Source organism: Triticum dicoccoides, chromosome 5B (assembly GCF_002162155.2).
Source record: "Triticum dicoccoides isolate Atlit2015 ecotype Zavitan chromosome 5B, WEW_v2.0, whole genome shotgun sequence".
In the NCBI taxonomy this organism is placed as follows: domain Eukaryota; kingdom Viridiplantae; phylum Streptophyta; class Magnoliopsida; order Poales; family Poaceae; genus Triticum; species Triticum dicoccoides.
Window position 1 is genome coordinate 535393834 of NC_041389.1, and position 9308 is coordinate 535403141.

Sequence of the window (9308 nt, forward strand, 5' to 3'; positions counted from 1 at the left end):
TTATCATGTTCTGGTTATTTTTAACAATTATTTTCATGAACAGAAAGTTGCTGGAATTTTCAGCAAGATCAAATAACTATCATCCAAGAAGATCCTATAGGTTTAACTTAGCACAAACATGAATTAAAACATAAAAACACATCTAACCAGAGGCTAGATCAAATATTTATTCCTAAACAGAAGCAAAGAGAAAAAAACTAAAAAGAAAATTGGGTTGCCTCCCAACAAGCGCTATCGTTTAACGCCCCTAGTTAGGCATAATAGCAAGGATAGATCTAGGTAATATCATCTTGGGTCTTTAATTTTTTAGTAGAGTTATGCTCGAATCCGGGAGGTTCTTTACGTTTCCCTTCATATTCGGAAATTTTGAGATCTAAAGAGTCCAACCGCTTATTGCAAAGGGTAATCAAATATTCATACGGTGGAGATTCCCGCTAACACTCTTAAGAGGTTCAAGAGATTTTTGTAAAATCTTGGTTACTTCGCAAATTTTCTCAAAAACTTGCATTTCTTCTTGGGTATGATGAGGACCCTTTTGAGGTAGTGTTCCCACTATACCCTCTATAATTTCATGCGCAATACTGGGATCAATTTCAATAAAATTGCCTTTGGCAACGCAATCCAAGAGTTGTCTATGAGACATATTCAATCCAACATAAAAGTTGCAAAGCAGAATTCTAAAATTCACCTCTAGGGTGCAATTACGATAAAATCCCATCATTCTAAACCAAGCATCTTTTAAGTTTTCTCCTTGTCTTTGTTTGAAGTGAAGAACCTCAAACTCGGGATACAAAGGGGTAGAAAGAGGACTAGCCATAACGACAAGCAAGCGAAAAAGAGGGGAACGAAAAAAGAGAGGGCGAATAAAACGGCAAGGGTGAAGTGGGGGAGAGAAAAACGAGAGGCAAATGGAAAATAATGTAATGCGGGAGATAAGGGTTTGTGATGGGTACTTGGTATGTTGACTTTTGCATAGACTCCCAGGCAACGGCGCCAGAAATCCTTCTTGCTACCTCTTGAGCACTGTGTTGGTTTTCCCTTGAAGAGGAAAGGGTGATGCAGTAAAGCAGCGTAAGTATTTCCCTCAGTTTTTGAGAACCAAGGTATCAATCCAGTAGGAGGCCATGCACGAGTCCCTTGCACCTAAACAAACAAATAAATCCTCGCAACCAACGGCAATAAAGGGGTTGTCAATCCCTTCACGGTCACTTACGAGAGTGAGATCTGATAGATATGATAAGATAATAATTTGTGTATTTTTATGATAAAGATGCACAGTAAAATAAAAGGCAATAAAAATAGCTAAGTATTGGAAGATTAATATGATGGAAGATAGTCCCGGGGGCCATAGGTTTCACTAGTGGCTTCTCTCGAGAGCATAAGTATTACGGTGGGTGACCAAATTACTGTTGAGCAATTGACAGAATTCAGCATAGTTATGAGAATATCTAGGTATGATCATGTATATAGGCATCACATCCGCGACAAGTAGACCGACTCCTGTCTGCATCTACTACTATTACTCAACACATCGACTGCTATCCAACATGCATCTAGAGTATTAAGTTCATAAGAATAGAGTAACGCTTTCAGTAAGATGACATGATGTAGAGGGATAAACTCATGCAATATGATATAAACCCCATCTTGTTATCCTCGATGGCAACAATACAATACGTGCCTTGCTGCCCCTACTGTCACTGGGAAAGGACACCGCAAGACTGAACCCAAAGCTAAGAACTTCTCCCATTGCAAGAAAGATCAACCTAGTAGGCCAAACCAAACTGATAATTCGAAGCGACTTGCAAAGATAACCAATCATACATAAAACAATTCAGAGAAGATTCAAATATTGTTCATAGATAAACTTGATCTAAAACCCACAATTCATCGGTCTCAACAAACACACCGCAAAAGAAGATTACATCGAATAGATCTCCACGAGAGTCGTGGAGAACTTTGTATTGAGATCCAAAGAGAGAGAAGAAGCCATCTAGCTAATAACTATGGACCTAAAGGTCTGAGGTAAACTACTCACACATCATCGGAGAGGCTATGGTGTTGATGTAGAAGCCCTCCGTGATCGATGCCCCCTCCGGCGGAGCTCCGGAAAAGGCCCCAAGATGGGATCTCACGCGTACAGAAGGTTGCGGCGGTGGAATTAGGTTTTTGGCTCCGTATCTGGTAGTTTGGGGTACATACGTATATATAGGAGGAAGAAGTACGTCGGTGGAGCAACATGGGGCCCACGAGGGTGGAGGGCGCGCCCAGGGGGGTAGGCGCACCCCCCTACCTCGTGCCTTCCTCGTTGATATCTTGACGTAGGGTCCAAGTCCTCTGCATCATGTTCGTTCCGAAAATCACGTTCCCGATGGTTTCATTCCGTTTGGACTCCGTTTGATATTCTTTTTCTATGGAACTCTGAAATAGGCACAAAAACAACAATTCTGGGCTGGGCCCGCGGTTAATAGTTAGTCCCAAAAATAATATAAAACTGTATAATAAAGCCCATCTATGTCCAAAGCAGAATATAATATAGCATGGAACAATCAAAAATTATAGATACGTTGGAGACGTAATAGTCCTACAATCAGCACGGCTCTGATACCAAGCGTTGTGGCACCCGGCTCAGTGCAACCGTTTACCTTGCATTGCCAGCCCACAGATCAAGTCTTCTGGCAATACACAACAACATGGTACAGAAATAGCCGCTTTATTGATGCTAGCGGATTACATAGGTCTGATATTGCATCGAGATTCGAGGCCAAGCAGCACACACGGTGCTGCTGGATAGTATGTACATTATTTATTGAACATGACGGGGCCTCGATCACACGAACTACGCGGCAGCGGAAGAACGACGAAGTGGAACTCCATAGCACAGCGACACCGACGTGGACACGACCAAGACACGAGATGCGCTCCAATGCGTACCGACCTGCCTGAAAGCTGGCATAACACGCCAGGTCAGTACATTGAATGTACTTGCAAGATCACAAAAAAGATAAGCACGATGACAGACAATATCAAGATATTTAATAAGGTTAATGCAATGCAAAAACTACTACTGATGGAAAACCAATGATACATGCAATGAGTCCCACGGACTCGCTTACCAAACGGTTACCTCGTAACCAAACGGTGACCATACCTGGGTCACACCTGAAAGCAATCACTCATGAACACCTCAAATGTTCATGATTCACCACGAACCAATGCATCACAACACTCACTTAGTTTGCAAGATTTATTAGAAAAGTTGATCCATGGTGTGACTTACTCACGAGTTATGCCCATAATCGAGGACACGGCTATAGATAGATTAAATACACTCTGCAGAGGTAGCGCACTTTGCCCACACTACGGAACACCTGGCCTCGCATTCCCATTCGGGTGGACCAAAGCATTCCAACGAAACCCTCCCTTTGTCATGCACTCTCCCCGGCCACTCCGACCAACTCCCCTTCAGGGCAAGGTCTTGGGTGGCCCCCTGTCTACCAAAGATACCGACGGCCACCGTCATGGCAAAACGGTCCCAAACGAGGACAAGGTACCATAAAAAAACGAGCACACAAGGTTATGTCTGCCTACCGGGCGAGGGTATGCACACCCATAACCTTCCCTTGTAGGAGGCACCGGAGAGAGCCACAACAAAGGATCGAATCAAGACCTTCCCACAAGGTAAATATGGTTGCACTGAATTAAAAACCCGATTCAGTGGCACCGTGATGTGATCAACATCATATTCAAGTTGAACTTAATCAAGTTTAGCTCTGATAAAAACTATTTATCAATAACATGATATAATGCCATAATCATGCAACTACTCGTCATGCAATGCAAACAACTCATAGTCATGGATCAAACTTAACAACATAAACTTCTTGCAATACTTGGAACCAAAACTTCTCTGGTTATAACTCATTTTATTTATAAAGCAATATTTGTATTAGTTCTTTATTTAAATGAAACTATCACTTAGTAAAATAACTACCATTAATTTCCATAGCAATATGCATAGTGCAAAATCTTACCCTACTTAGCCAAACAAGTTCATGCATTCAACCAGTAAATAAAACAAGCATATCAAGCATGGTAAAGTAACTAGAAATTAACTAAATTTATTTATCAAATTTTAAATGCAAATAAACACTCATATTCAAGTAGAAGATCATAGATATTGAAATAACACCATCCAAATGCTGGTGCGGCTTGCCTTAGTGTAGAGGAGGATCACACCCCTCTTGGTTTGCTTCAAGACAAGCTTCTCCTTCTGAAAAAGAATTTAAAACCATAAAAATATTTGTCAAAACACATTCTAAAAATCACCAGAAATTCTAGGCAGCAAGGAAAATTCCACCTTTTGGTGTGCTGCTAGAGCTTTCTGAAACAAAGACAATGCAAAAAGAATCATATCATTTGGACTTATGGTTTAGAAATGGTGGCTGGTCAAAGTTCAGTCAAATTTATGAACAATATTTGAATTAAACAGAAATCCTGGGGGGTGACGCCGAAGGCGTAAAACATAAATATGCCTCCACTCGTACCGCTTCAGGCGCGAGTGGTGAGACCGACAGGTGGGTCCCGCGCATCAGGAGAGAGAGTGGGCGAGTGAGATCAGAGAGAGGCGGAGCTTCACCGGAGCTCACGCCGGTGACGAGGGGGTTTGGGTCTAGGCTAGAGGGATAGGATTGGAGCGGGGCTCGTGGCGCACCTTCCCGTACCCGTGGCTTGGCGTGGGGTGGACGGAGTTGCTCGCGGTTGAGCTCGCAAGCTACAGTGGAGGACGGGTTTCGCCGGAGAGGTTGAAGACGATGGCTAGGGCCGGCTCCGAGGGCTCCGCGGCATCCAGGCAGCACCAACAGACCACCAAGGCCCCGCCCAAGCCGTTGCTTGAGCTCGAGAGGCCTCAGAGAACAGTGGCTGGCCTACGGGGATCGCCGGAGTCCTCTAGTCGGGGCGACAGCCAGAGGCCTGCCCGACCGAGCTGGGGTCGTTCTACGTGGGGGTGGTGTGGAGTGGTGCTTGGCCAGGATTCGAGGCGGGGTCGCTTTATATAGCCGGAGCAAGGGGGGAACGTGTCGCCGCCGGAGCTCTCTAGGAACGCGACGAACGGCGATGAGAAGCTCAAACGTAAGGGGGCAAACGCTCAGCGTCGACATAGGAGCTTGCCCACGCTCGCGGACGAGCACAGGAGGCTGTTGGGGAAGTGGACAAGCGCACGCGCGCACTGTGGCATTTTGGCCGCGACATGCCCGTGCTTACCGCAGCGGCTCCAGCGTCGGCGAGCGCCAGGGAGCGGTCGAGGGAGATGGGTCGGGGCTTGTGGTGCGGTGCGGCAGTCGTCGGCGAGCGCTGGAATGAGCACACGCGAAACAGAGGGGAAGGCACCAGCCAGACACTACTAGGGAAAAGCGTAGCAGCAGCGCGGGTTTTGGGCCTATTAGTAGCGCAAGTGCCGGCGCTACTAATAAGGCGCTACAGCTAACGTATAGTAGTAGCGTGTGTAAAAACCCGCGCTACTATTACCAGCGCGGGTTTTTTCCCCAATTTTCAAATTTCTGAATTATTTTAACCTCAAATCTCTAATCACCCCTCATCGCTGCTCAATTTAATCTCTAATCACCCCTCATCATTCCAAATCATCTAACTTCCCGGACGGTCACCCATCCTCTCACTACTCCAGCCTGAGCACGCTTAACTTCCGGGTTCTATTCTCCCTCGTTTCCAAGTCTGCACTTGTTCTTTTCCTGACAATACTAAGATGTCAATCCTATTAACCTCAGGAATTTAGCTTGAGCATGAAGTCACACATTTCACTATTTGAGTTTGAAACTATTGTTCTAAAAAATTAGTAACACTAATATTTCTTGAATAATTAGTTTGACCAAAGTTTGGCCATAGTTTGACCAGATTTGACCAAAATTCAAAAAATCTAAAATAATTATTTAGTAACACTAATATTCTAGAATAATTAGTTTGACCATTGTTTGACCACAGTTTGACCACACAGTTTGAAATTTTTTCGATTTTTTCCACTCTAGATCTTAAAAGCCCCGTAACTTTTTTCTGTTAGGTTTTTCAGGATTTTGAAAATGTTTAACGGTGTTCCCCCGGTTAAATTTGGATGTAACTTTTCGAGTAGATGATTTTTCATATTAAAAACTTTTTCATCCGAGTTAGTATGGAAAAGTTATGCCCATTTTTACAAATTCTCGAGAGATTTTGCAAATAAAGTCGAAATTCATATTTGCAAATTTTCCCAACAACTAGACCACATATCACATGGGAAACTTATTTTCTTTTATTTTTTTGACATTTTCATCATTTTCTTTTATTTTTTTTTAAACTGAAAAGGCGATCCACAGGGAGGGGTAGAGTTTGAAAATGGGACCTTTAGTAGTAGCGCGGTTTTTTAGGGCTGATCTCCTGGGGTTTAGGGTTTCTTAGGAGGGTGTTTAAGGTCAAGAAAGATCAAGGCTAAAAGGTCAAGGAAAAATGTACTTGATGTACAAACTGGAAGTTTGGGCCAGAATAGAAATGATTTTCTACAGCAAAAATATTCCCAAAAGTGGTGCAATATTTTTGCATGGGAAGGTTAGCCAAGGTTCTAAGAATGTTCAGGAATTATCTCAGATTTTTCTGAGCAAGAAAAATTGAGGTTGCTTTCGAGCACAAGTTTCTGAAGTGAGATTCACAGAGAAAAATGAATATTTTTCAAAAAATATTCATTTGATTATTTTTGAAATTTATCAGAGGAATAAAGTAGATAGGTCACTTGGGTGAAAGTCAAGGATATGCCCAAGTGACAACTCCATTTGAGTTGATTCAAAAACCAAACCAAGTCAGGGCAAAAACCACGATAAAAACCAAGTCCGGAAAAGAGAGAGAAGGCAAGTCCGGAAAGAGAGAAGGCCAAAATCCAGGCTGTCACAATTCCTCAATGCAACCTCTCAGAAGGTAATCGATCCAGAAATCATACCAAGGTTACAGAATGATTTGGTGCAATGTCTTCTCAGTTTCGAGTTGGTGTTCCCACCATCCTTCTTCAACATCATGACGCACATCCTAGTTCACCTATGCAAAGAGATTAACGTTTTGGGTCCTGTATTTCTACACAATATGTTCCCCTTTGAGAGATTCATGGGAGTCTTAAAGAAATACGTTCATAACCGTGCTAGGCCAGAAGGAAGCATCTACAAGGGCCATGAAAATGAGGAGGCCATTGAGTTTTGTATTGACTTTATTCCTGACCTTAAGCCGATTGGTGTTCCTGAATCGCGGCATAAGGGCAAACTAGATGGAAAAGGCACGCTAGGAGGGGATCGAATAATATGTATGGACGGACATTCTCTCACTCAAGCACACAACACAGTTCTCCGGAATTCCGCCTTAGTGGCTCCGTATATGGACGAACACAAGAATTTTCTACGCTCCAAACACCCGGAGCGGTCTGATGACTGGATTACACGTGAACAAATAGGGACTTTCTCCGGCTGGTTGCAGACACATGCCATGCATGACGCCGCTACTGAAGATGACCTATACTTGCTGTCCCAGTTACCATCTTCGAATATAATGACTTTGAAAGGGTACGAGATAAATGGGAATACATTTTACACGATCGCCCAAGATAAAAAGAGCACCAACCAAAACAGTGGTGTCCGCTTTGATGCAGCAACCAAGACAGGAAAGGAAACATATTATGGTTACATAGAGGACATATGGGAACTTGACTATGGACGTGGTTTTAAGGTCCCTTTGTTTCGGTGCAAATGGGTCAATATGACACGAGGCGGGGTAATGGAAGACCCACAGTATGGAATCACAACAGTGGATCTCAACAATCTGCAGACGAACCATTCGTCCTAGCCAATGATGTGGCACAGGTTTTCTATGTGAAGGACATGTCTACCAAGCCGAGAAAAAGAAAAGATAAGGAAGCGAATGCATTATACGATGAACCAAAGCGCCACATAGTTATTTTTGGGAAGAGAAACATCGTGGGAGTGGATGACAAGACAGACATGTCAGAAGATTATGAAAAGTTTGATGGAATTGCTCCATTCACAGTGATATTGACCCGAGCGTCCAGTTAAATGATGAAGATTTTCCATGGTTACGGCGCAAAGGGACACACGCGAAGAAAAAGTTTCACACCCAAAGATCTGGAATGTGAATGGCTTCACTATCATCACTTTCTTCTGTGTTTCACACCCAGGAGGGAAGCTCTGTAATAGTTAGGGTAGTTATGTGCTTTGGCATTTGAAACGCGAAGAAATTTTATGTGCAAACTAATTCTTTCATGCATTTACTAATTTTTTCAGCTATATGACCTTGAAATTGAAAAACACTTCAAATGAACTCCGAAAAGGTTGAAAGTTGGCATGTTATCATAATTTCACCCACATAGCATGTGCAAAAAAGTAGAGAGTGTTACGGCAAAAACTGGATGCACTTTGTGTACAAAATGGACAATCTCTTTCGAAGTAATAGGGTTTCGGACGAAAACTCATCTGTTACAAAGGAATTTCATTTTTCAAATAACCTAAGCATTTCCAAATTGAATATAATGATAAAACACACTAATATTAAACATAAGAAAAAATATTCACTGAAAAATCTATTTTTAAAGTTAAGTTATTCACAAACTAGTGATTCACACAAATTTCAAATAATTCAAAATTTAAACTATTCAAATTTGAAAACTACCGGCACTAACAGAAATTTTGTAATTTTTTGTACCTAAGAAAAAATATTCACAAAGAAACTCTAAATACAGCAAAAAAACAACTCAGAAATAAATAAAAGAAAATAAATAAAGCAAAAAAGAAAAAAAAGAAAAAAGCCCGCCTACTGGGCCACAGCGGCCTGCATACGACTAGAAACCCAACCTGTTGTTGGGCCAGGACGTAGGCCCGCAACGCCCAGTTGGCCCATAGGCCAGCACAGCACAGGTAGGCCCAGAAGGCCTACTTTGGAGAGGATCTTGAAGGAGCAGCCGCGGCTGGGTTTATAAACCAGTGCGGCTGCCCTTCGCTAGGCGAGGTGGGACTAAACTTTGCGCCCCTCGCCTGGCAGCGCACCCCCTTTTCGTACCGGGTCATGGCTTCAACCGGTACTAAAGTGGGGGGGTCTTTAGTACCGGTTGGAGCCACCACCCGGTACTAAAGGCTTGCCCTTCCCGCCGCTTGGCCTGGCGAAAATTGACCTTTAGTACTGGTTGGTGACACCAACCGGTACTAAAGGCCCATCCTATATAAGAAACACTTACGAATTTCGTCAGTTTTCATCTCCTCTGCCCCATC